Here is a 25,568-nt window from a genome sequence, read left to right on the forward strand (position 1 = left end):
GGCAAATCTAAGAAATGCAAAGGCAACTTAATCAATCAGGACTTTTTTTGGTGATTGAATCTACTGGGGACTAGGTTTTAAGAAGAGAAGAAGACCAGACATTTACTCTAATTAGTGCACACTGAAGAAGTAAATTCTAAAAACCAGAATATCTAACAACCATAGCACAAGTGATGGATTACTGCACTCGTATTGCAAATTTTCTTATTTCCAAATGTTTGACAATCATTTCTCCAGTTGAAAACTGATTTGAAACAGTTTCAAAATTAGTTTGGAGTAAAGAAACCACTGAAGTTGATGGGATTTATAGAAAGTTTCAATATAGATAAGCTATCATAAAACTTTGAAAATTAAACTTTAAGGAAAATGAACAAAGTTAGGTCCCACCAAGCTTTGCACTCGGATCACTGGATTCAAAGTCCAGAGTGCTCACCATTACACCATAGAACCCTTTATTATAGAATCTTCCTCTACTCAATATAGCTGATTTTGAAATACTGAATGTTCTCCTGTTTTAGGTACATTTGGCATTTTTGTGTTTGCTGATGCTTTTATGTATGGCCGGTTTGCTCAGTTGGTTAGATGTCAAGCTAATAATGCCAAGGTCATGGGTTCGATCCCCACATAGGCCATGTGCTTTTTCTTGTTGTCCTACAAGAAATGCCAAGAAAGTATTTTATCCAGCGACAAAGTGCATGAAGACTGGGATCAACACATGGCATTGGCTAGAGTTAGCAGCCCTTGAAACTTGCTAGAGAACATCATAGACACATACAAAACAGAGAATTTTTAAATCCATGTTAGGAATAAACAAAAATGTCATCCTTTGGCTGATGCAGCATTTCTCTATATGGCATACAGAGAAAACTTTTTCTCAAATATTGCAATATGGCAAATCTAAGAAATGCAAAGGCAACTTAATCAATCAGGACTTTTTTTGGTGATTGAATCTACTGGGGACTAGGTTTTAAGAAGAGAAGAAGACCAGACCTTTACTCTAATTAGTGCACACTGAATAAGTAAATTCTAAAAACCAGAATATCTAAAAACCATAGCACAAGTGATGGATTACTGCATTCTTTTTGCAAATTTTATTATTTCCAAATGTTTGACAAACATCTCTTCAGTTGAAAACTGATTTGAAACAGTTTCAAAATTAGTTTGGAGTAAAGAAAGCACTGAAGTTGATGGGATTATAGAAAGTTTCAATATAGATAAGCTATCATAAAACTTTGAAAATTAAACTTTAAGGAAAATGAACAAAGTTAAGTCCCACCGAGATTTGAACTCGGATCACTGGATTCAAAGTCCAGAGTGCTCACCATTACACCATAGAACCCTTTATTATAGAATCTTCCTCTACTCAATATAGCTGATCTTTGAAATACTGAATGTTCTCCTGTTTTAGGTACATTTGGCATTTTTGTGTTTGCTGATGCTTTTATGTATGGCAGGTTTGCTCAGTTGGTTAGAGCGTGGAGCTAATAACGCCAAGGTCACGGGCTCGATCCACATATAGGCCATTTGGTTTTTCTTGTTGTCCTACAAGAAATGCCAAGAAAGGATTTTATCCAGCAACAAAGTGCATGAAGACTGGGATCAACACATGGCATTGGCTAGAGTTAGCAGCCCTTGAAACTTGCTAGAGAACATCATAGACACATACAAAACAGAGAATTTTTAAATCCATGTTAGGAATAAACAAAAATGTCATCCTTTGGCTGATGCAGCATTTCTCTATATGGCATACAGAGAAAACTTTTTCTCAAATATTGCAATATGCAAATCTAAGAAAAGCAAAGGCAACTTAATCAATCAGGACTTTTTTTGGTGATTGAATCTACTGGGGACTAGGTTTTAAGAAGAGAAGAAGACCAGACCTTTACTCTAATTAGTGCACACTGAAGAAGTAACTTCTAAAAACCAGAATATCTAAAAACCATAGCACAAGTGATGGATTACTGCATTCTTTTTGCAAATTTTATTATTTCCAAATGTTTGACAAACATCTCTCCAGTTGAAAACTGATTTGAAACAGTTTCAAAATTAGTTTGGAGTAAAGAAAGCAATGAAGTTGATGGGATTATAGAAAGTTTCAATATAGATAAGCTATCATAAAACTTTGAAAATTAAACTTTAAGGAAAATGGACAAAGTTAGGTCCCACTGAGATTTGAACTTGGATCACTGAATTCAAAGTCCAGAGTGCTCACCATTACACCATAGAACCCTTTATTATAGAATCTTCCTCTACTCAATATAGCTGATCTTTGAAATACTGAATGTTCTCCTGTTTTAGGTACATTTGGCATTTTTGTGTTTGCTGATGCTTTTAAGTATGGCCGGTTTGCTCAGTTGGTTAGAGCGTGGAGCTAATAACGCCAAGGTCACGGGTTTGATCCACATATAGGCCATGTGCTTTTTCTTGTTGTCCTACAAGAAATGCCAAGAAGGGATTTTATCCAGCAACAAAGTGCATGAAGACTGGGATCAACACATGGCATTGGCTAGAGTTAGCAGCCCTTGAAACTTGCTAGAGAACATCATAGACACATACAAAACAGAGAATTTTTAAATCCATGTTAGGAATAAACAAAAATGTCATCCTTTGGCTGATGCAGCATTTCTCTATATGGCATACAGAGAAAACTTTTTCTCAAATATAGCAATATGGCAAATCTACGAAATGCAAAGGCAACTTAATCAATCAGGACTTTTTTTGGTGATTGAATCTACTGGGGACTAGGTTTTAAGAAGAGAAGAAGACCAGACCTTTACTCTAATTAGTGCACACTGAAGAATTAACTTCTAAAAACCAGAATATCTAAAAACCATAGCACAAGTGATGGATTACTGCACTCATTGCAAATTTTCTTATTTCCAAATGTTTGACAATCATTTCTCCAGTTGAAAACTGATTTGAAACAGTTTAAAAATTAGTTTGGAGTAAAGAAACCACTGAAGTTGATGGGATTATAGAAAGTTTCAATATAGATAAGCTATCATAAAACTTTGAAAATTAAACTTTAAGGAAAATGAACAAAGTTAGGTCCCACCAAGCTTTGCACTCGGATCACTGGATTCAAAGTCCAGAGTGCTCACCATTACACCATAGAACCCTTTATTATAAAGTCTTCCTCTACTCAATATAGCTGATTTTGAAATACTGAATGTTCTCCTGTTTTAGGTACATTTGGCATTTTTGTGTTTGCTGATGCTTTTATGTATGGCCGGTTTGCTCAGTTGGTTAGAGCGTGGAGCTAATAACGCCGAGGTCACGAGTTCGATCCCCACATAGGCCATGTGCTTTTTCTTGTTGTCCTACAAGAAATGCAAAGAAAGGATTTTATCCAGCAACAAAGTGCATGAAGACTGGGATCAACACATGGCATTGGCTAGAGTTAGCAGCCCTTGAAACTTGCTAGAGAACATCATAGACACATACAAAACAGAGAATTTTTAAATCCATGTTAGGAATAAACAAAAATGTCATCCTTTGGCTGATACAACATTTCTCTATATGGCATACAGAGAAAACTTTTTCTCAAATATAGCAATATGGCAAATCTAAGAAATGCAAAGGCAACTTAATCAATCAGGACTTTTTTTGGTGATTGAATCTACTGGGGACTAAGTTTTAAGAAGAGAAGAAGACCAGACCTTTACTCTAATTAGTGCACACTGAATAAGTAAATTCTAAAAACCAGAATATCTAAAAACCATAGCACAAGTGATGGATTACTGCATTCTTTTTGCAAATTTTATTATTTCCAAATGTTTGACAATCATTTCTCCAGTTGAAAACTGATTTGAAACAGTTTCAAAATTAGTTTGGAGTAAAGAAACCACTGAAGTTGATGGGATTTATAGAAAGTTTCAATATAGATAAGCTATCATAAAACTTTGAAAATTAAACTTTAAGGAAAATGGACAAAGTTAGGGCCCACCGAGAGTTGAACTTGGATCACTGGATTCAAAGTCCAGAGTGCTCACCATTACACCATAGAACCCTTTATTATATAATCTTCCTCTACTCAATATAGCTGATCTTTGTAATACTGAATGTTCTACTGTTTTAGGTACATTTGGCATTTTTGTTTTTGCTGATACTTTTATGTATGGCCGGTTTGCTCAGTTGGTTAGAGCGTGGAACTAATAACGCCAAGGTCACGGGTTCCATCCACATATAGGCCATTTGGTTTTTCTTGTTGTCCTACAAGAAATGCCAAGAAGGGATTTTATCCAGCGACAAAGTGCATGAAGACTGGGATCAATACAAGGCATTGGCTAAAGTTAGCAGCCCTTGAAACTTGCTAGAGAACATCATAGACACATACAAAACAGAGAATTTTAAAATCCATGTTAGGAATAAACAAAAATGTCATCCTTTGGCTGATGCAGCATTTCTCTATATGGCATACAGAGAAAACTTTTTCTCAAATATAGCAATATGGCAAATCTAAGAAATGCAAAGGCAACTTAATCAATCAGGACTTTTTTTGGTGATTGAATCTACTGGGGACTAGGTTTTAAGAAGAGAAGAAGACCAGACATTTACTCTAATTAGTGCACACTGAAGAAGTAAATTCTAAAAACCAGAATATCTAACAACCATAGCACAAGTGATGGATTACTGCACTCGTATTGCAAATTTTCTTATTTCCAAATGTTTGACAATCATTTCTCCAGTTGAAAACTGATTTGAAACAGTTTCAAAATTAGTTTGGAGTAAAGAAACCACTGAAGTTGATGGGATTTATAGAAAGTTTCAATATAGATAAGCTATCATAAAACTTTGAAAATTAAACTTTAAGGAAAATGAACAAAGTTAGGTCCCACCAAGCTTTGCACTCGGATCACTGGATTCAAAGTCCAGAGTGCTCACCATTACACCATAGAACCCTTTATTATAGAATCTTCCTCTACTCAATATAGCTGATTTTGAAATACTGAATGTTCTCCTGTTTTAGGTACATTTGGCATTTTTGTGTTTGCTGATGCTTTTATGTATGGCCGGTTTGCTCAGTTGGTTAGATGTCAAGCTAATAATGCCAAGGTCATGGGTTCGATCCCCACATAGGCCATGTGCTTTTTCTTGTTGTCCTACAAGAAATGCCAAGAAAGTATTTTATCCAGCGACAAAGTGCATGAAGACTGGGATCAACACATGGCATTGGCTAGAGTTAGCAGCCCTTGAAACTTGCTAGAGAACATCATAGACACATACAAAACAGAGAATTTTTAAATCCATGTTAGGAATAAACAAAAATGTCATCCTTTGGCTGATGCAGCATTTCTCTATATGGCATACAGAGAAAACTTTTTCTCAAATATTGCAATATGGCAAATCTAAGAAATGCAAAGGCAACTTAATCAATCAGGACTTTTTTTGGTGATTGAATCTACTGGGGACTAGGTTTTAAGAAGAGAAGAAGACCAGACCTTTACTCTAATTAGTGCACACTGAATAAGTAAATTCTAAAAACCAGAATATCTAAAAACCATAGCACAAGTGATGGATTACTGCATTCTTTTTGCAAATTTTATTATTTCCAAATGTTTGACAAACATCTCTTCAGTTGAAAACTGATTTGAAACAGTTTCAAAATTAGTTTGGAGTAAAGAAAGCACTGAAGTTGATGGGATTATAGAAAGTTTCAATATAGATAAGCTATCATAAAACTTTGAAAATTAAACTTTAAGGAAAATGAACAAAGTTAAGTCCCACCGAGATTTGAACTCGGATCACTGGATTCAAAGTCCAGAGTGCTCACCATTACACCATAGAACCCTTTATTATAGAATCTTCCTCTACTCAATATAGCTGATCTTTGAAATACTGAATGTTCTCCTGTTTTAGGTACATTTGGCATTTTTGTGTTTGCTGATGCTTTTATGTATGGCAGGTTTGCTCAGTTGGTTAGAGCGTGGAGCTAATAACGCCAAGGTCACGATCTCGATCCACATATAGGCCATTTGGTTTTTCTTGTTGTCCTACAAGAAATGCCAAGAAAGGATTTTATCCAGCAACAAAGTGCATGAAGACTGGGATCAACACATGGCATTGGCTAGAGTTAGCAGCCCTTGAAACTTGCTAGAGAACATCATAGACACATACAAAACAGAGAATTTTTAAATCCATGTTAGGAATAAACAAAAATGTCATCCTTTGGCTGATGCAGCATTTCTCTATATGGCATACAGAGAAAACTTTTTCTCAAATATTGCAATATGGCAAATCTAAGAAAAGCAAAGGCAACTTAATCAATCAGGACTTTTTTTGGTGATTGAATCTACTGGGGACTAGGTTTTAAGAAGAGAAGAAGACCAGACCTTTACTCTAATTAGTGCACACTGAAGAAGTAACTTCTAAAAACCAGAATATCTAAAAACCATAGCACAAGTGATGGATTACTGCATTCTTTTTGCAAATTTTATTATTTCCAAATGTTTGACAAACATCTCTCCAGTTGAAAACTGATTTGAAACAGTTTCAAAATTAGTTTGGAGTAAAGAAAGCAATGAAGTTGATGGGATTATAGAAAGTTTCAATATAGATAAGCTATCATAAAACTTTGAAAATTAAACTTTAAGGAAAATGGACAAAGTTAGGTCCCACTGAGATTTGAACTTGGATCACTGAATTCAAAGTCCAGAGTGCTCACCATTACACCATAGAACCCTTTATTATAGAATCTTCCTCTACTCAATATAGCTGATCTTTGAAATACTGAATGTTCTCCTGTTTTAGGTACATTTGGCATTTTTGTGTTTGCTGATGCTTTTAAGTATGGCCGGTTTGCTCAGTTGGTTAGAGCGTGGAGCTAATAACGCCAAGGTCACGGGTTTGATCCACATATAGGCCATGTGCTTTTTCTTGTTGTCCTACAAGAAATGCCAAGAAGGGATTTTATCCAGCAACAAAGTGCATGAAGACTGGGATCAACACATGGCATTGGCTAGAGTTAGCAGCCCTTGAAACTTGCTAGAGAACATCATAGACACATACAAAACAGAGAATTTTTAAATCCATGTTAGGAATAAACAAAAATGTCATCCTTTGGCTGATGCAGCATTTCTCTATATGGCATACAGAGAAAACTTTTTCTCAAATATAGCAATATGGCAAATCTACGAAATGCAAAGGCAACTTAATCAATCAGGACTTTTTTTGGTGATTGAATCTACTGGGGACTAGGTTTTAAGAAGAGAAGAAGACCAGACCTTTACTCTAATTAGTGCACACTGAAGAATTAACTTCTAAAAACCAGAATATCTAAAAACCATAGCACAAGTGATGGATTACTGCACTCATTGCAAATTTTCTTATTTCCAAATGTTTGACAATCATTTCTCCAGTTGAAAACTGATTTGAAACAGTTTAAAAATTAGTTTGGAGTAAAGAAACCACTGAAGTTGATGGGATTATAGAAAGTTTCAATATAGATAAGCTATCATAAAACTTTGAAAATTAAACTTTAAGGAAAATGAACAAAGTTAGGTCCCACCAAGCTTTGCACTCGGATCACTGGATTCAAAGTCCAGAGTGCTCACCATTACACCATAGAACCCTTTATTATAAAGTCTTCCTCTACTCAATATAGCTGATTTTGAAATACTGAATGTTCTCCTGTTTTAGGTACATTTGGCATTTTTGTGTTTGCTGATGCTTTTATGTATGGCCGGTTTGCTCAGTTGGTTAGAGCGTGGAGCTAATAACGCCGAGGTCACGAGTTCGATCCCCACATAGGCCATGTGCTTTTTCTTGTTGTCCTACAAGAAATGCAAAGAAAGGATTTTATCCAGCAACAAAGTGCATGAAGACTGGGATCAACACATGGCATTGGCTAGAGTTAGCAGCCCTTGAAACTTGCTAGAGAACATCATAGACACATACAAAACATAGAATTTTTAAATCCATGTTAGGAATAAACAAAAATGTCATCCTTTGGCTGATACAACATTTCTCTATATGGCATACAGAGAAAACTTTTTCTCAAATATAGCAATATGGCAAATCTAAGAAATGCAAAGGCAACTTAATCAATCAGGACGTTTTTTGGTGATTGAATCTACTGGGGACTAAGTTTTAAGAAGAGAAGAAGACCAGACCTTTACTCTAATTAGTGCACACTGAATAAGTAAATTCTAAAAACCAGAATATCTAAAAACCATAGCACAAGTGATGGATTACTGCATTCTTTTTGCAAATTTTATTATTTCCAAATGTTTGACAAACATCTCTTCAGTTGAAAACTGATTTGAAACAGTTTCAAAATTAGTTTGGAGTAAAGAAAGCACTGAAGTTGATGGGATTATAGAAAGTTTCAATATAGATAAGCTATCATAAAACTTTGAAAATTAAACTTTAAGGAAAATGAACAAAGTCAAGTCCCACCGAGATTTGAACTCGGATCACTGGATTCAAAGTCCAGAGTGCTCACCATTACACCATAGAACCCTTTATTATAGAATCTTCCTCTACTCAATATAGCTGATCTTTGAAATACTGAATGTTCTCCTGTTTTAGGTACATTTGGCATTTTTGTGTTTGCTGATGCTTTTATGTATGGCCGGTTTGCTCACTTGGTTAGAGCGTGGAGCTAATAACACCAAGGTCATGGGCTCGATCCACATATAGGCCATTTGCTTTTTCTTGTTGTCCTACAAGAAATGCCAAGAAAGGATTTTATCCAGCAAAAAAGTGCATGAAGAGTGGGATCAACACATGGCATTGGCTAGAGTTAGCAGCCCTTGAAACTTGCTAGAGAACATCATAGACACATACAAAACAGAGAATTTTTAAATCCATGTTAGGAATAAACAAAAATGTCATCCTTTGGCTGATGCAGCATTTCTCTCTATGGCATACAGAGAAAACTTTTTCTCAAATATTGCAATATGGCAAATCTAAGAAATGCAAAGACAACTTAATCAATCAGGACTTTTTTTGGTGATTGCATCTACTGGGGACTAGGTTTTAAGAAGAGAAGAAGACCAGACCTTTGCTCTAATTAGTGCACACTGAAGAAGTAACTTCTAAAAACCAGAATATCTAAAAACCATAGCACAAGTGATGGATTACTGCATTCTTATTGCAACTTTTCTTATTTCCAAATGTTTGACAAACATCTCTCCAGTTGAAAACTGATTTGAAACAGTTTCAAAATTAGTTTGGAGTAAAGAAACCACTGAAGTTGATGGGATTTATAGAAAGTTTCAATATAGATAAGCTATCATAAAACTTTGAAAATTAAACTTTAAGGAAAATGAACAAAGTTAAGTCCCACCGAGATTTGAACTTGGATCACTGGATTCAAAGTCCAGAGTGCTCACCATTACACCATAGAACCCTTTATTATAGAATCATCCTCTACTCAATATAGCTGATCTTTGAAATACTGAATGTTCTCCTGTTTTAGGTACATTTGGCATTTTTGTGTTTGCTGATGCTTTTATGTATGGCTGGTTCACTCAGTTGGTTAGAGCGTGGAGCTAATAATGCCAAGGTCACGGGTTCGATCCCCACATAGGCCCTGTGCTTTTTCTTGTTGTCCTACAAGAAATGCCAAGAAAGTATTTTATCCAGCGACAAAGTGCATGAAGACTGGGATCAACACATGGCATTGGCTAGAGTTAGCAGCCCTTGAAACTTGCTAGAGAACATCATAGACACATACAAAACAGAGAATTTTTAAATCCATGTTAGGAATAAACAAAAATGTCATCCTTTGGCTGATGCAGCATTTCTCTATATGGCATACAGAGAAAACTTTTTCTCAAATATTGCAATATGGCAAATCTAAGAAATGCAAAGGCAACTTAATCAATCAGGACTTTTTTTGGTGATTGAATCTACTGGGGACTAGGTTTTAAGAAGAGAAGAAGACCAGACCTTTATTCTAATTAGTGCACACTGAAGAAGTAACTTCTAAAAACCAGAATATCTAAAAACCATAGCACAAGTGATGGATTACTGCATTCTTTTTGCAAATTTTATTATTTCCAAATGTTTGACAAACATCTCTCCAGTTGAAAACTGATTTGAAACAGTTTCAAAATTAGTTTGGAGTAAAGAAAGCACTGAAGTTGATGGGATTATAGAAAGTTTCAATATAGATAAGCTATCATAAAACTTTGAAAATTAAACTTTAAGGAAAATGAACAAAGTTAGGTCCCACCGAGATTTGAACTCGGATCACTGGAGTCAAAGTCCAGAGTGCTCACCATTACACCATAGAACCCTTTATTATAGAATCTTCCTCTACTCAATATAGCTGATCTTTGAAATACTGAATGTTCTCCTGTTTTAGGTACATTTGGCATTTTTGTGTTTGCTGATGCTTTTATGTATGGCTGGTTCACTCAGTTGGTTAGAGCGTGGAGCTAATAACGCCAAGGTCACGGGTTTGATCCCCATATAAGCCATGTGCTTTTTCTTGTTATCCTACAAGAAATGCCAAGAAAGGATTTTATCCAGCGACAAAGTGCATGAAGACTGGGATCAACACATGGCATTAGCTAGAGTTAGCAGCCCTTGAAACTTGCTAGAGAACATCATAGACACATACAAAACAGAGAATTTTTAAATCCATGTTAGGAATAAACAAAAATGTCATCCTTTGGCTGATGCAGCATTTCTCTATATGGCATACAGAGAAAACTTTTTCTCAAATATTGCAATATGGCAAATCTAAGAAATGCAAAGGCAACTTAATCAATCAGGACTTTTTTTGGTGATTGAATCTACTGGGGACTAGGTTTTAAGAAGAGAAGAAGACCAGACCTTTATTCTAATTAGTGCACACTGAAGAAGTAACTTCTAAAAACCAGAATATCTAAAAACCATAGCACAAGTGATGGATTACTGCATTCTTATTGCAACTTTTCTTATTTCCAAATGTTTGACAAACATCTCTCCAGTTGAAAACTGATTTGAAACAGTTTCAAAATTAGTTTGGAGTAAAGAAAGCACTGAAGTTGATGGGATTATAGAAAGTTTCAATATAGATAAGCTATCATAAAACTTTGAAAATTAAACTTTAAGGAAAATGAACAAAGTTAGGTCCCACCGAGATTTGAACTCGGATCACTGGAGTCAAAGTCCAGAGTGCTCACCATTACACCATAGAACCCTTTATTATATAATCTTCCTCTACTCAATATAGCTGATCTTTGAAATACTGAATGTTCTCCTGTTTTAGGTACATTTGGCATTTTTGTGTTTGCTGATGCTTTTATGTATGGCTGGTTCACTCAGTTGGTTAGAGCGTGGAGCTAATAACGCCAAGGTCACGGGTTTGATCCCCATATAAGCCATGTGCTTTTTGTTGTTATCCTACAAGAAATGCCAAGAAAGGATTTTATCCAGCAACAAAGTGCATGAAGAGTGGGATCAACACATGGCATTGGCTAGAGTTAGCAGCCCTTGAAACTTGCTAGAGAACATCATAGACACATACAAAACAGAGAATTTTTAAATCCATGTTAGGAATAAACAAAAATGTCATCCTTTGGCTGATGCAGCATTTCTCTATATGGCATACAGAGAAAACTTTTTCTCAAATATTGCAATATGGCAAATCTAAGAAATGCAAAGGCAACTTAATCAATCAGGACTTTTTTTGGTGATTGAATCTACTGGGGACTAGGTTTTAAGAAGAGAAGAAGACCAGACCTTTACTCTAATTAGTGCACACTGAAGAAGTAACTTCTAAAAACCAGAATATCTAAAAACCATAGCACAAGTGATGGATTACTGCATTCTTATTGCAACTTTTCTTATTTCCAAATGTTTGACAAACATCTCTCCAGTTGAAAACTGATTTGAAACAGTTTCAAAATTAGTTTGGAGTAAAGAAACCACTGAAGTTGATGGGATTTATAGAAAGTTTCAATATAGATAAGCTATCATAAAACTTTGAAAATTAAACTTTAAGGAAAATGAACAAAGTTAAGTCCCACCGAGATTTGAACTTGGATCACTGGATTCAAAGTCCAGAGTGCTCACCATTACACCATAGAACCCTTTATTATAGAATCATCCTCTACTCAATATAGCTGATCTTTGAAATACTGAATGTTCTCCTGTTTTAGGTACATTTGGCATTTTTGTGTTTGCTGATGCTTTTATGTATGGCTGGTTCACTCAGTTGGTTAGCGCGTGGAGATAATAATGCCAAGGTCACGGGTTTGATCCACATATAGGCCATGTGCTTTTACTTGTTGTCCTACAAGAAATGCCAAGAAAGGATTTTATCCAGCAACAAAGTGCATGAAGACTGGGATCAACACATGGCATTGGCTAGAGTTAGCAGCCCTTGAAACTTGCTAGAGAACATCATAGACACATACAAAACAGAGAATTTTTAAATCCATGTTAGGAATAAACAAAAATGTCATCCTTTGGCTGATGCAGCATTTCTCTATATGGCATACAGAGAAAACTTTTTCTCAAATATAGCAATATGGCAAATCTACGAAATGCAAAGGCAACTTAATCAATCAGGACTTTTTTTGGTGATTGAATCTACTGGGGACTAGGTTTTAAGAAGAGAAGAAGACCAGACCTTTACTCTAATTAGTGCACACTGAAGAATTAACTTCTAAAAACCAGAATATCTAAAAACCATAGCACAAGTGATGGATTACTGCACTCATTGCAAATTTTCTTATTTCCAAATGTTTGACAATCATTTCTCCAGTTGAAAACTGATTTGAAACAGTTTAAAAATTAGTTTGGAGTAAAGAAACCACTGAAGTTGATGGGATTATAGAAAGTTTCAATATAGATAAGCTATCATAAAACTTTGAAAATTAAACTTTAAGGAAAATGAACAAAGTTAGGTCCCACCAAGCTTTGCACTCGGATCACTGGATTCAAAGTCCAGAGTGCTCACCATTACACCATAGAACCCTTTATTATAAAGTCTTCCTCTACTCAATATAGCTGATTTTGAAATACTGAATGTTCTCCTGTTTTAGGTACATTTGGCATTTTTGTGTTTGCTGATGCTTTTATGTATGGCCGGTTTGCTCAGTTGGTTAGAGCGTGGAGCTAATAACGCCAAGGTCACGAGTTCGATCCCCACATAGGCCATGTGCTTTTTCTTGTTGTCCTACAAGAAATGCAAAGAAAGGATTTTATCCAGCAACAAAGTGCATGAAGACTGGGATCAACACATGGCATTGGCTAGAGTTAGCAGCCCTTGAAACTTGCTAGAGAACATCATAGACACATACAAAACAGAGAATTTTTAAATCCATGTTAGGAATAAACAAAAATGTCATCCTTTGGCTGATACAACATTTCTCTATATGGCATACAGAGAAAACTTTTTCTCAAATATAGCAATATGGCAAATCTAAGAAATGCAAAGGCAACTTAATCAATCAGGACTTTTTTTGGTGATTGAATCTACTGGGGACTAAGTTTTAAGAAGAGAAGAAGACCAGACCTTTACTCTAATTAGTGCACACTGAATAAGTAAATTCTAAAAACCAGAATATCTAAAAACCATAGCACAAGTGATGGATTACTGCATTCTTTTTGCAAATTTTATTATTTCCAAATGTTTGACAAACATCTCTTCAGTTGAAAACTGATTTGAAACAGTTTCAAAATTAGTTTGGAGTAAAGAAAGCACTGAAGTTGATGGGATTATAGAAAGTTTCAATATAGATAAGCTATCATAAAACTTTGAAAATTAAACTTTAAGGAAAATGAACAAAGTCAAGTCCCACCGAGATTTGAACTCGGATCACTGGATTCAAAGTCCAGAGTGCTCACCATTACACCATAGAACCCTTTATTATAGAATCTTCCTCTACTCAATATAGCTGATCTTTGAAATACTGAATGTTCTCCTGTTTTAGGTACATTTGGCATTTTTGTGTTTGCTGATGCTTTTATGTATGGCCGGTTTGCTCACTTGGTTAGAGCGTGGAGCTAATAACACCAAGGTCATGGGCTCGATCCACATATAGGCCATTTGCTTTTTCTTGTTGTCCTACAAGAAATGCCAAGAAAGGATTTTATCCAGCAAAAAAGTGCATGAAGAGTGGGATCAACACATGGCATTGGCTAGAGTTAGCAGCCCTTGAAACTTGCTAGAGAACATCATAGACACATACAAAACAGAGAATTTTTAAATCCATGTTAGGAATAAACAAAAATGTCATCCTTTGGCTGATGCAGCATTTCTCTCTATGGCATACAGAGAAAACTTTTTCTCAAATATTGCAATATGGCAAATCTAAGAAATGCAAAGGCAACTTAATCAATCAGGACTTTTTTTGGTGATTGAATCTACTGGGGACTAGGTTTTAAGAAGAGAAGAAGACCAGACCTTTATTCTAATTAGTGCACACTGAAGAAGTAACTTCTAAAAACCAGAATATCTAAAAACCATAGCACAAGTGATGGATTACTGCACTCGTATTGCAAATTTTCTTATTTCCAAATGTTTGACAATCATTTCTCCAGTTGAAAACTGATTTGAAACAGTTTCAAAATTAGTTTGGAGTAAAGAAACCACTGAAGTTGATGGGATTTATAGAAAGTTTCAATATAGATAAGCTATCATAAAACTTTGAAAATTAAACTTTAAGGAAAATGAACAAAGTTAGGTCCCACCAAGCTTTGTACTCGGATCACTGGATTCAAAGTCCAGAGTGCTCACCATTACACCATAGAACCCTTTATTATAGAGTCTTCCTCTACTCAATATAGCTGATTTTGAAATACTGAATGTTCTCCTGTTTTAGGTACATTTGGCATTTTTGTGTTTGCTGATGCTTTTATGTATGGCTGATTTGCTCAGTTGGTTAGAGCGTGGAGCTAATAACGCCAAGGTCACGGGTTCGATCCCCACATAGGCCATGTGCTTTTTCTTGTTGTCCTACAAGAAATGCCAAGAAAGGATTTTATCCAGCGACAAAGTGCATGAAGACTGGGATCAACACATGGCATTGGCTAGAGTTAGCAGCCCTTGAAACTTGCTAGAGAACATGATAGACACATACAAAACAGAGAATTTTTAAATCCATGTTAGGAATAAACAAAAATGTCATCCTTTGGCTGATGCAGCATTTCTCTATATGGCATACAGAGAAAACTTTTTCTCAAATATTGCAATATGGCAAATCTAAGAAATGCAAAGGCAACTTAATCAATCAGGACTTTTTTTGGTGATTGAATCTACTGGGGACTAGGTTTTAAGAAGAGAAGAAGACCAGACCTTTATTCTAATTAGTGCACACTGAAGAAGTAACTTCTAAAAACCAGAATATCTAAAAACCATAGCACAAGTGATGGATTACTGCATTCTTATTGCAACTTTTCTTATTTCCAAATGTTTGACAAACATCTCTCCAGTTGAAAACTGATTTGAAACAGTTTCAAAATTAGTTTGGAGTAAAGAAAGCACTGAAGTTGATGGGATTATAGAAAGTTTCAATATAGATAAGCTATCATAAAACTTTGAAAATTAAACTTTAAGGAAAATGAACAAAGTTAGGTCCCACCGAGATTTGAACTCGGATCACTGGATTCAAAGTCCAGAGTGCTCACCATTACACCAAAGAACCCTTTATTATAGAATCTTCCTCTACTCAATATAGCTGATTTTTGAAATACTGAATGTTCTCCTGTTTTAGGTACATTTGGCATTTTTGTGTTTGCTGATGCTTTTATGTATGGCTGGTTCACTCAGTTGGTTAGCACGTGGAGATAATCATGCCAAGGTCACGGGTTTGATCCACATATAGGCCATGTGCTTTTACTTGTTGTCCTACAAGAAATGCCAAGAAAGGATTTTATCCTGCAACAAAGTGCATGAAGACTGGGATCAACACATGGCATTGGCTAGAGTTAGCAGCCCTTGAAAATTGCTAGAGAACATCATAGACACATACAAAACAGAGAATTTTTAAATCCATGTTAGGAATAAACAAAAATGTCATCCTTTGGCTGATGCAGCATTTCTCTATATGGCATACAGAGAAAACTTTTTCTCAAATATAGCAATATGGCAAATCTAAGAAATGCAAAGGCAACTTAATCAATCAGGACTTTTTTTGGTGATTGAATCTACTGGGGACTAGGTTTTAAGAAGAGAAGAAGACCAGACCTTTACTCTAATTAGTGCACACTGAAGAAGTAAATTCTAAAAACCAGAATATCTAAAAACCATAGCACAAGTGATGGATTACTGCATTCTTTTTGCAAATTTTATTATTTCCAAATGTTTGACAAACATCTCTTCAGTTGAAAACTGATTTGAAACAGTTTCAAAATTAGTTTGGAGTAAAGAAAGCACTGAAGTTGATGGGATTATAGAAAGTTTCATTATAGATAAGCTATCATAAAACTTTGAAAATTAAACTTTAAGGAAAATGAACAAAGTTAGGTCCCAACGAGATTTGAACTCGGATCACTGGATTCAAAGTCCAGAGTGCTCACCATTACACCATAGAACCCTTTATTATAGAGTCTTCCTCTACTCAATAAAGCTGATCTTTGAAATACTGAATGTTCTCCTGTTTTAGGTACATTTGGCATTTTTCTGTTTGCTGATGCTTTTATGTATGGCCGGTTTGCTCAGTTGGTTAGAGCGTGGAGCTAATAACGCCAAGGTCTCGGGTTCGATCCCCATATAGGCCATGTGCTTTTTCTTGTTGTCCTACAAGAAATGCCAAGAAGGGATTTTATCAAGCGACAAAGTGCATGAAGACTGGGATCAACACATGGCATTGGCTAGAGTTAGCAGCCCTTGAAACTTGCTAGAGAACATCATAGACACATACAAAACAGAGAATTTTTAAATCCATGTTAGGAATAAACAAAAATGTCATCCTTTGGCTGATGCAGCATTTCTCTCTATGGCATACAGAGAAAACTTTTTCTCAAATATAGCAATATGGCAAATCTAAGAAATGCAAAGGCAACTTAATCAATCAGGACTTTTTTTGGTGATTGAATCTACTGGGGACTAGGTTTTAAGAAGAGAAGAAGACCAGACCTTTATTCTAATTAGTGCACACTGAAGAAGTAACTTCTAAAAACCAGAATATCTAAAAACCATAGCACAAGTGATGGATTACTGCATTCTTATTGCAACTTTTCTTATTTCCAAATGTTTGACAAACATCTCTCCAGTTGAAAACTGATTTGAAACAGTTTCAAAATTAGTTTGGAGTAAAGAAAGCACTGAAGTTGATGGGATTATAGAAAGTTTCAATATAGATAAGCTATCATAAAACTTTGAAAATTAAACTTTAAGGAAAATGAACAAAGTTAGGTCCCACCGAGATTTGAACTCGGATCACTGGATTCAAAGTCCAGAGTGCTCACCATTACACCATAGAACCCTTTATTATAGAATCTTCCTCTACTCAATATAGCTGATCTTTGAAATACTGAATGTTCTCCTGTTTTAGGTACATTTGGCATTTTTGTGTTTGCTGATGCTTTTATGTATGGCTGGTTCACTCAGTTGGTTAGAGCGTGGAGCTAATAACGCCAAGGTCACGGGTTTGATCCCCATATAAGCCATGTGCTTTTTCTTGTTATCCTACAAGAAATGCCAAGAAAGGATTTTATCCAGCAACAAAGTGCATGAAGAGTGGGATCAACACATGGCATTGGCTAGAGTTAGCAGCCCTTGAAACTTGCTAGAGAACATCATAGACACATACAAAACAGAGAATTTTTAAATCCATGTTAGGAATAAACAAAAATGTCATCCTTTGGCTGATGCAGCATTTCTCTATATGGCATACAGAGAAAACTTTTTCTCAAATATTGCAATATGGCAAATCTAAGAAATGCAAAGGCAACTTAATCAATCAGGACTTTTTTTGGTGATTGAATCTACTGGGGACTAGGTTTTAAGAAGAGAAGAAGACCAGACCTTTATTCTAATTAGTGCACACTGAAGAAGTAACTTCTAAAAACCAGAATATCTAAAAACCATAGCACAAGTGATGGATTACTGCATTCTTATTGCAACTTTTCTTATTTCCAAATGTTTGACAAACATCTCTCCAGTTGAAAACTGATTTGAAACAGTTTCAAAATTAGTTTGGAGTAAAGAAAGCACTGAAGTTGATGGGATTATAGAAAGTTTCAATATAGATAAGCTATCATAAAACTTTGAAAATTAAACTTTAAGGAAAATGAACAAAGTTAGGTCCCACCGAGATTTGAACTCGGATCACTGGATTCAAAGTCCAGAGTGCTCACCATTACACCAAAGAACCCTTTATTATAGAATCTTCCTCTACTCAATATAGCTGATTTTTGAAATACTGAATGTTCTCCTGTTTTAGGTACATTTGGCATTTTTGTGTTTGCTGATGCTTTTATGTATGGCTGGTTCACTCAGTTGGTTAGCACGTGGAGATAATCATGCGAAGGTCACGGGTTTGATCCACATATAGGCCATATGCTTTTACTTGTTGTCCTACAAGAAATGCCAAGAAAGGATTTTATCCTGCAACAAAGTGCATGAAGACTGGGATCAACACATGGCATTGGCTAGAGTTAGCAGCCCTTGAAACTTGCTAGAGAACATCATAGACACATACAAAACAGAGAATTTTTAAATCCATGTTAGGAATAAACAAAAATGTCATCCTTTGGCTGATGCAGCATTTCTCTATATGGCATACAGAGAAAACTTTTTCTCAAATATAGCAATATGGCAAATCTAAGAAATGCAAAGGCAACTTAATCAATCAGGACTTTTTTTGGTGATTGAATCTACTGGGGACTAGGTTTTAAGAAGAGAAGAAGACCAGACCTTTACTCTAATTAGTGCACACTGAAGAAGTAAATTCTAAAAACCAGAATATCTAAAAACCATAGCACAAGTGATGGATTACTGCATTCTTTTTGCAAATTTTATTATTTCCAAATTTTTGACAAACATCTCTTCAGTTGAAAACTGATTTGAAACAGTTTCAAAATTAGTTTGGAGTAAAGAAAGCACTGAAGTTGATGGGATTATAGAAAGTTTCAATATAGATAAGCTATCATAAAACTTTGAAAATTAAACTTAAAGGAAAATGAACAAAGTTAGGTCCCACCGAGATTTGAACTCGGATCACTGGATTCAAAGTTCAGAGTGCTCACCATTACACCATAGAACCCTTTATTATAGAATCTTCCTCTACTCAATATAGCTGATCTTTGAAATACTGAATGTTCTCCTGTTTTAGGTACATTTGGCATTTTTGTGTTTGCTGATGCTTTTATGTATGGCTGGTTCACTCAGTTGGTTAGAGCGTGGAGCTAATAATGCCAAGGTCACGGGTTTGATCCCCATATAAGCCATGTGCTTTTTCTTGTTATCCTACAAGAAATGCCAAGAAAGGATTTTATCCAGCAACAAAGTGCTTGAAGAGTGGGATCAACACATGGCATTGGCTAGAGTTAGCAGCCCTTGAAACTTGCTAGAGAACATCATAGACACATACAAAACAGAGAATTTTTAAATCCATGTTAGGAATAAACAAAAATGTCATCCTTTGGCTGATGCAGCATTTCTCTATATGGCATACAGAGAAAACTTTTTCTCAAATATTGCAATATGGCAAATCTAAGAAATGCAAAGGCAACTTAATCAATCAGGACTTTTTTTGGTGATTGAATCTACTGGGGACTAGGTTTTAAGAAGAGAAGAAGACCAGACCTTTACTCTAATTAGTGCACACTGAAGAAGTAACTTCTAAAAACCAGAACATCTAAAGACCATAGCACAAGTGATGGATTACTGCACTCGTATTGCAAATTTTCTTATTTCCAAATGTTTGACAATCATTTCTCCAGTTGAAAACTGATTTGAAACAGTTTCAAAATTAGTTTGGAGTAAAGAAACCACTGAAGTTGATGGGATTTATAGAAAGTTTCAATATAGATAAGCTATCCTAAAACTTTGAAAATTAAACTTTAAGGAAAATGAACAAAGTTAGGTCCCACCAAGCTTTGCACTCGGATCACTGGATTCAAAGTCCAGAGTGCTCACCATTACACCATAGAACCCTTTATTATAGAGTCTTCCTCTACTCAATATAGCTGATTTTGAAATACTGAATGTTCTCCTGTTTTAGGTACATTTGGCATTTTTGTGTTTGCTGATGCTTTTATGTATGGCCGATTTGCTCAGTTGGTTAGAGCGTGGAGCTAATAACGCCAAGGTCACGGGTTCGATCCCCACATAGGCCATGTGCTTTTTCTTGTTGTCCTACAAGAAATGCCAAGAAAGGATTTTATCCAGCGACAAAGTGCATGAAGACTGGGATCAACACATGGCATTGGCTAGAGTTAGCAGCCCTTGAAACTTGCTAGAGAACATCATAGACACATACAAAACAGAGAATTTTTAAATCCATGTTAGGAATAAACAAAAATGTCATCCTTTGGCTGATGCAGCATTTCTCTATATGGCATACAGAGAAAACTTTTTCTCAAATACTGCAATATGGCAAATCTAAGAAATGAAAAGGCAACTTAATCAATCAGGACTTTTTTTGGTGATTGAATCTACTGGGGACTAGGTTTTAAGAAGAGAAGAAGACCAGACCTTTATTCTAATTAGTGCACACTGAAGAAGTAACTTCTAAAAACCAGAATATCTAAAAACCATAGCACAAGTGATGGATTACTGCATTCTTATTGCAACTTTTCTTATTTCCAAATGTTTGACAAACATCTCTCCAGTTGAAAACTGATTTGAAACAGTTTCAAAATTAGTTTGGAGTAAAGAAAGCACTGAAGTTGATGGGATTATAGAAAGTTTCAATATAGATAAGCTATCATAAAACTTTGAAAATTAAACTTTAAGGAAAATGAACAAAGTTAGGTCCCACCGAGATTTGAACTCGGATCACTGGATTCAAAGTCCAGAGTGCTCACCATTACACCAAAGAACCCTTTATTATAGAATCTTCCTCTACTCAATATAGCTGATTTTTGAAATACTGAATGTTCTCCTGTTTTAGGTACATTTGGCATTTTTGTGTTTGCTGATGCTTTTATGTATGGCTGGTTCACTCAGTTGGTTAGCGCGTGGAGAAAATCATGCCAAGGTCACGGGTTTGATCCACATATAGGCCATGTGCTTTTACTTGTTGTCCTACAAGAAATGCCAAGAAAGGATTTTATCCTGCAACAAAGTGCATGAAGACTGGGATCAACACATGGCATTGGCTAGAGTTAGCAGCCCTTGAAACTTGCTAGAGAACATCATAGACACATACAAAACAGAGAATTTTTAAATCCATGTTAGGAATAAACAAAAATGTCATCCTTTGGCTGATGCAGCATTTCTCTATATGGCATACAGAGAAAACTTTTTCTCAAATATAGCAATATGGCAAATCTAAGAAATGCAAAGGCAACTTAATCAATCAGGACTTTTTTTGGTGATTGAATCTACTGGGGACTAGGTTTTAAGAAGAGAAGAAGACCAGACCTTTACTCTAATTAGTGCACACTGAAGAAGTAAATTCTAAAAACCAGAATATCTAAAAACCATAGCACAAGTGATGGATTACTGCATTCTTTTTGCAAATTTTATTATTTCCAAATTTTTGACAAACATCTCTTCAGTTGAAAACTGATTTGAAACAGTTTCAAAATTAGTTTGGAGTAAAGAAAGCACTGAAGTTGATGGGATTATAGAAAGTTTCAATATAGATAAGCTATCATAAAACTTTGAAAATTAAACTTAAAGGAAAATGAACAAAGTTAGGTCCCACTGAGATTTGAACTCGGATCACTGGATTCAAAGTTCAGAGTGCTCACCATTACACCATAGAACCCTTTATTATAGAATCTTCCTCTACTCAATATAGCTGATCTTTGAAATACTGAATGTTCTCCTGTTTTAGGTACATTTGGCATTTTTGTGTTTTCTGATGCTTTTATGTATGGCTGGTTCACTCAGTTGGTTAGAGCGTGGAGCTAATAATGCCAAGGTCACGGGTTTGATCCCCATATAAGCCATGTGCTTTTTCTTGTTATCCTACAAGAATTGCCAAGAAAGGATTTTATCCAGCAACAAAGTGCTTGAAGAGTGGGATCAACACATGGCATTGGCTAGAGTTAGCAGCCCTTGAAACTTGCTAGAGAACATCATAGACACATACAAAACAGAGAATTTTTAAATCCATGTTAGGAATAAACAAAAATGTCATCCTTTGGCTGATGCAGCATTTCTCTATATGGCATACAGAGAAAACTTTTTCTCAAATATTGCAATATGGCAAATCTAAGAAATGCAAAGGCAACTTAATCAATCAGGACTTTTTTTGGTGATTGAATCTACTGGGGACTAGGTTTTAAGAAGAGAAGAATACCAGACCTTTACTCTAATTAGTGCACACTGAAGAAGTAACTTCTAAAAACCAGAATATCTAAAAACCATAGCACAAGTGATGGATTACTGCACTCGTATTGCAAATTTTCTTATTTCCAAATGTTTGACAATCATTTCTCCAGTTGAAAACTGATTTGAAACAGTTTCAAAATTAGTTTGGAGTAAAGAAACCACTGAAGTTGATGGGATTTATAGAAAGTTTCAATATAGATAAGCTATCATAAAACTTTGAAAATTAAACTTTAAGGAAAATGAACAAAGTTAGGTCCCACCAAGCTTTGCACTCGGATCACTGGATTCAAAGTCCAGAGTGCTCACCATTACACCATAGAACCCTTTATTATAGAGTCTTCCTCTACTCAATATAACTGATTTTGAAATACTGAATGTTCTCCTGTTTTAGGTACATTTGGCATTTTTGTGTTTGCTGATGCTTTTATGTATGGCCGGTTTGCTCAGTTGGTTAGAGCGTGGAGCTAATAACGCCAAGGTCACGGGTTCGATCCCCACATAGGCCATGTGCTTTTTCTTGTTGTCCTACAAGATATGCCAAGAAAGGATTTTATCCAGCGACAAAGTGCATGAAGACTGGGATCAACACATGGCATTGGCTAGAGTTAGCAGCCCTTGAAACTTGCTAGAGAACATCATAGACACATACAAAACAGAGAATTTTTAAATCCATGTTAGGAATAAACAAAAATGTCATCCTTTGGCTGATGCAGCATTTCTCTATATGGCATACAGAGAAAACTTTTTCTCAAATATTGCAATATGGCAAATCTAAGAAATGCAAAGGCAACTTAATCAATCAGGACTTTTTTTGGTGATTGAATCTACTGGGGACTAGGTTTTAAGAAGAGAAGAAGACCAGACCTTTATTCTAATTAGTGCACACTGAAGAAGTAACTTCTAAAAACCAGAATATCTAAAAACCATAGCACAAGTGATGGATTACTGCATTCTTATTGCAACTTTTCTTTTTTCCAAATGTTTGACAAACATCTCTCCAGTTGAAAACTGATTTGAAACAGTTTCAAAATTAGTTTGGAGTAAAGAAAGCACTGAAGTTGATGGGATTATAGAAAGTTTAAATATAGATAAGCTATCATAAAACTTTGAAAATTAAACTTTAAGGAAAATGAACAAAGTTAGGTCCCACCGAGATTTGAACTCAGATCACTAGATTCAAAGTCCAGAGTGCTCACCATTACACCATAGAACCCTTTATTATTGAATCTTCCTCTACTCAATATAGCTGATCTTTGAAATACTGAATGTTCTCCTGTTTTAGGTACATTTGGCATTTTTGTGTTTGCTGATGCTTTTATGTATGGCTGGTTCACTCAGTTGGTTAGAGCGTGGAGCTAATAATGCCAAGGTCACGGGTTTGATCCCCATATAAGCCATGTGCTTTTTCTTGTTATCCTACAAGAAATGCCAAGAAAGGATTTTATCCAGCAACAAAGTGCATGAAGAGTGGGATCAACACATGGCATTGGCTAGAGTTAGCAGCCCTTGAAACTTGCTAGAGAACATCATAGACACATACAAAACAGAGAATTTTTAAATCCATGTTAGGAATAAACAAAAATGTCATCCTTTGGCTGATGCAGCATTTCTCTATATGGCATACAGAGAAAACTTTTTCTCAAATATTGCAATATGGCAAATCTAAGAAATGCAAAGGCAACTTAATCAATCAGGACTTTTTTTGGTGATTGAATCTACTGGGGACTAGGTTTTAAGAAGAGAAGAAGACCAGACCTTTACTCTAATTAGTGCACACTGAAGAAGTAACTTCTAAAAACCAGAACATCTAAAGACCATAGCACAAGTGATGGATTACTGCACTCGTATTGCAAATTTTCTTATTTCCAAATGTTTGACAATCATTTCTCCAGTTGAAAACTGATTTGAAACAGTTTCAAAATTAGTTTGGAGTAAAGAAACCACTGAAGTTGATGGGATTTATAGAAAGTTTCAATATAGATAAGCTATCATAAAACTTTGAAAATTAAACTTTAAGGAAAATGAACAAAGTTAGGTCCCACCAAGCTTTGCACTCGGATCACTGGATTCAAAGTCCAGAGTGCTCACCATTACACCATAGAACCCTTTATTATAGAGTCTTCCTCTACTCAATATAGCTGATTTTGAAATACTGAATGTTCTCCTGTTTTAGGTACATTTGGCATCTTTGTGTTTGCTGATGCTTTTATGTATGGCCGGTTTGCTCAGTTGGTTAGAGCGTGGAGCTAATAACGCCAAGGTCACGGGTTCGATCCCCACATAGGCCATGTGCTTTTTCTTGTTGTCCTACAAGAAATGCCAAGAAAGGATTTTATCCAGCGACAAAGTGCATGAAGACTGGGATCAACACATGGCATTGGCTAGAGTTAGCAGCCCTTGAAACTTGCTAGAGAACATCATAGACACATACAAAACAGAGAATTTTTAAATCCATGTTAGGAATAAACAAAAATGTCATCCTTTGGCTGATGCAGCATTTCTCTATATGGCATACAGAGAAAACTTTTTCTCAAATATTGCAATATGGCAAATCTAAGAAATGCAAAGGCAACTTAATCAATCAGGACTTTTTTTGGTGATTGAATCTACTGGGGACTAGGTTTTAAGAAGAGAAGAAGACCAGACCTTTATTCTAATTAGTGCACACTGAAGAAGTAACTTCTAAAAACCAGAATATCTAAAAACCATAGCACATGTGATGGATTACTGCATTCTTATTGCAACTTTTCTTATTTCCAAATGTTTGACAAACATCTCTTCAGTTGAAAACTGATTTGAAACAGTTTCAAAATTAGTTTGGAGTAAAGAAAGCACTGAAGTTGATGGGATTATAGAAAGTTTCAATTTAGATAAGCTATCATAAAACTTTGAAAATTAAACTTTAAGGAAAATGAACAAAGTTAGGTCCCACCGAGATTTGAACTCGGATCACTGGATTCAAAGTCCAGAGTGCTCACCATTACACCATAGAACCCTTTATTATAGAATCTTCCTCTACTCAATATAGCTGATCTTTGAAATACTGAATGTTCTCCTGTTTTAGGTACATTTGGCATTTTTGTGTTTGCTGATGCTTTTATGTATGGCAGGTTTGCTCAGTTGGTTAGAGCGTGGAGCTAATAACGCCAAGGTCACGGGTTCGATCCACATATAG

General features: G+C 35.5%; 17 non-coding genes across 17 annotated transcripts; all 17 read right to left on the minus strand.

The window, feature by feature from the left end:
- Positions 1-1,267: 1,267 nt before the first annotated feature.
- TRNAQ-UUG (transfer RNA glutamine (anticodon UUG)) lies at positions 1,268-1,339 on the minus strand. Its single transcript has one exon. It is a non-coding gene; the product is annotated as a tRNA-Gln (tRNA).
- Positions 1,340-5,718: 4,379 nt separating this feature from the next.
- Positions 5,719-5,790, minus strand: TRNAQ-UUG (transfer RNA glutamine (anticodon UUG)). The gene has a single exon. It is a non-coding gene; the product is annotated as a tRNA-Gln (tRNA).
- A 2,598-nt stretch (positions 5,791-8,388) lies between these two features.
- TRNAQ-UUG (transfer RNA glutamine (anticodon UUG)) lies at positions 8,389-8,460 on the minus strand. The gene has a single exon. It is a non-coding gene; the product is annotated as a tRNA-Gln (tRNA).
- Positions 8,461-9,280: 820 nt separating this feature from the next.
- On the minus strand, positions 9,281-9,352 carry TRNAQ-UUG (transfer RNA glutamine (anticodon UUG)). Its single transcript has one exon. It is a non-coding gene; the product is annotated as a tRNA-Gln (tRNA).
- An 819-nt stretch (positions 9,353-10,171) lies between these two features.
- Positions 10,172-10,243, minus strand: TRNAQ-UUG (transfer RNA glutamine (anticodon UUG)). Its single transcript has one exon. It is a non-coding gene; the product is annotated as a tRNA-Gln (tRNA).
- Positions 10,244-11,062: 819 nt separating this feature from the next.
- On the minus strand, positions 11,063-11,134 carry TRNAQ-UUG (transfer RNA glutamine (anticodon UUG)). Its single transcript has one exon. It is a non-coding gene; the product is annotated as a tRNA-Gln (tRNA).
- Positions 11,135-11,954: 820 nt separating this feature from the next.
- TRNAQ-UUG (transfer RNA glutamine (anticodon UUG)) lies at positions 11,955-12,026 on the minus strand. The gene has a single exon. It is a non-coding gene; the product is annotated as a tRNA-Gln (tRNA).
- Positions 12,027-13,733: 1,707 nt separating this feature from the next.
- On the minus strand, positions 13,734-13,805 carry TRNAQ-UUG (transfer RNA glutamine (anticodon UUG)). Its single transcript has one exon. It is a non-coding gene; the product is annotated as a tRNA-Gln (tRNA).
- Positions 13,806-15,515: 1,710 nt separating this feature from the next.
- On the minus strand, positions 15,516-15,587 carry TRNAQ-UUG (transfer RNA glutamine (anticodon UUG)). The gene has a single exon. It is a non-coding gene; the product is annotated as a tRNA-Gln (tRNA).
- Positions 15,588-16,406: 819 nt separating this feature from the next.
- TRNAQ-UUG (transfer RNA glutamine (anticodon UUG)) lies at positions 16,407-16,478 on the minus strand. Its single transcript has one exon. It is a non-coding gene; the product is annotated as a tRNA-Gln (tRNA).
- Positions 16,479-17,297: 819 nt separating this feature from the next.
- Positions 17,298-17,369, minus strand: TRNAQ-UUG (transfer RNA glutamine (anticodon UUG)). Its single transcript has one exon. It is a non-coding gene; the product is annotated as a tRNA-Gln (tRNA).
- An 819-nt stretch (positions 17,370-18,188) lies between these two features.
- On the minus strand, positions 18,189-18,260 carry TRNAQ-UUG (transfer RNA glutamine (anticodon UUG)). The gene has a single exon. It is a non-coding gene; the product is annotated as a tRNA-Gln (tRNA).
- An 819-nt stretch (positions 18,261-19,079) lies between these two features.
- TRNAQ-UUG (transfer RNA glutamine (anticodon UUG)) lies at positions 19,080-19,151 on the minus strand. The gene has a single exon. It is a non-coding gene; the product is annotated as a tRNA-Gln (tRNA).
- Positions 19,152-20,861: 1,710 nt separating this feature from the next.
- TRNAQ-UUG (transfer RNA glutamine (anticodon UUG)) lies at positions 20,862-20,933 on the minus strand. Its single transcript has one exon. It is a non-coding gene; the product is annotated as a tRNA-Gln (tRNA).
- Positions 20,934-21,752: 819 nt separating this feature from the next.
- Positions 21,753-21,824, minus strand: TRNAQ-UUG (transfer RNA glutamine (anticodon UUG)). Its single transcript has one exon. It is a non-coding gene; the product is annotated as a tRNA-Gln (tRNA).
- A 1,710-nt stretch (positions 21,825-23,534) lies between these two features.
- TRNAQ-UUG (transfer RNA glutamine (anticodon UUG)) lies at positions 23,535-23,606 on the minus strand. Its single transcript has one exon. It is a non-coding gene; the product is annotated as a tRNA-Gln (tRNA).
- Positions 23,607-25,316: 1,710 nt separating this feature from the next.
- Positions 25,317-25,388, minus strand: TRNAQ-UUG (transfer RNA glutamine (anticodon UUG)). The gene has a single exon. It is a non-coding gene; the product is annotated as a tRNA-Gln (tRNA).
- Between the last annotated feature and the right edge of the window lie 180 nt (positions 25,389-25,568).

Source organism: Taudactylus pleione, unplaced genomic scaffold (genome assembly GCF_031769625.1).
Source record: "Taudactylus pleione unplaced genomic scaffold, aTauple2 ptg000085l, whole genome shotgun sequence".
Lineage (NCBI taxonomy): Eukaryota > Metazoa > Chordata > Amphibia > Anura > Myobatrachidae > Taudactylus > Taudactylus pleione.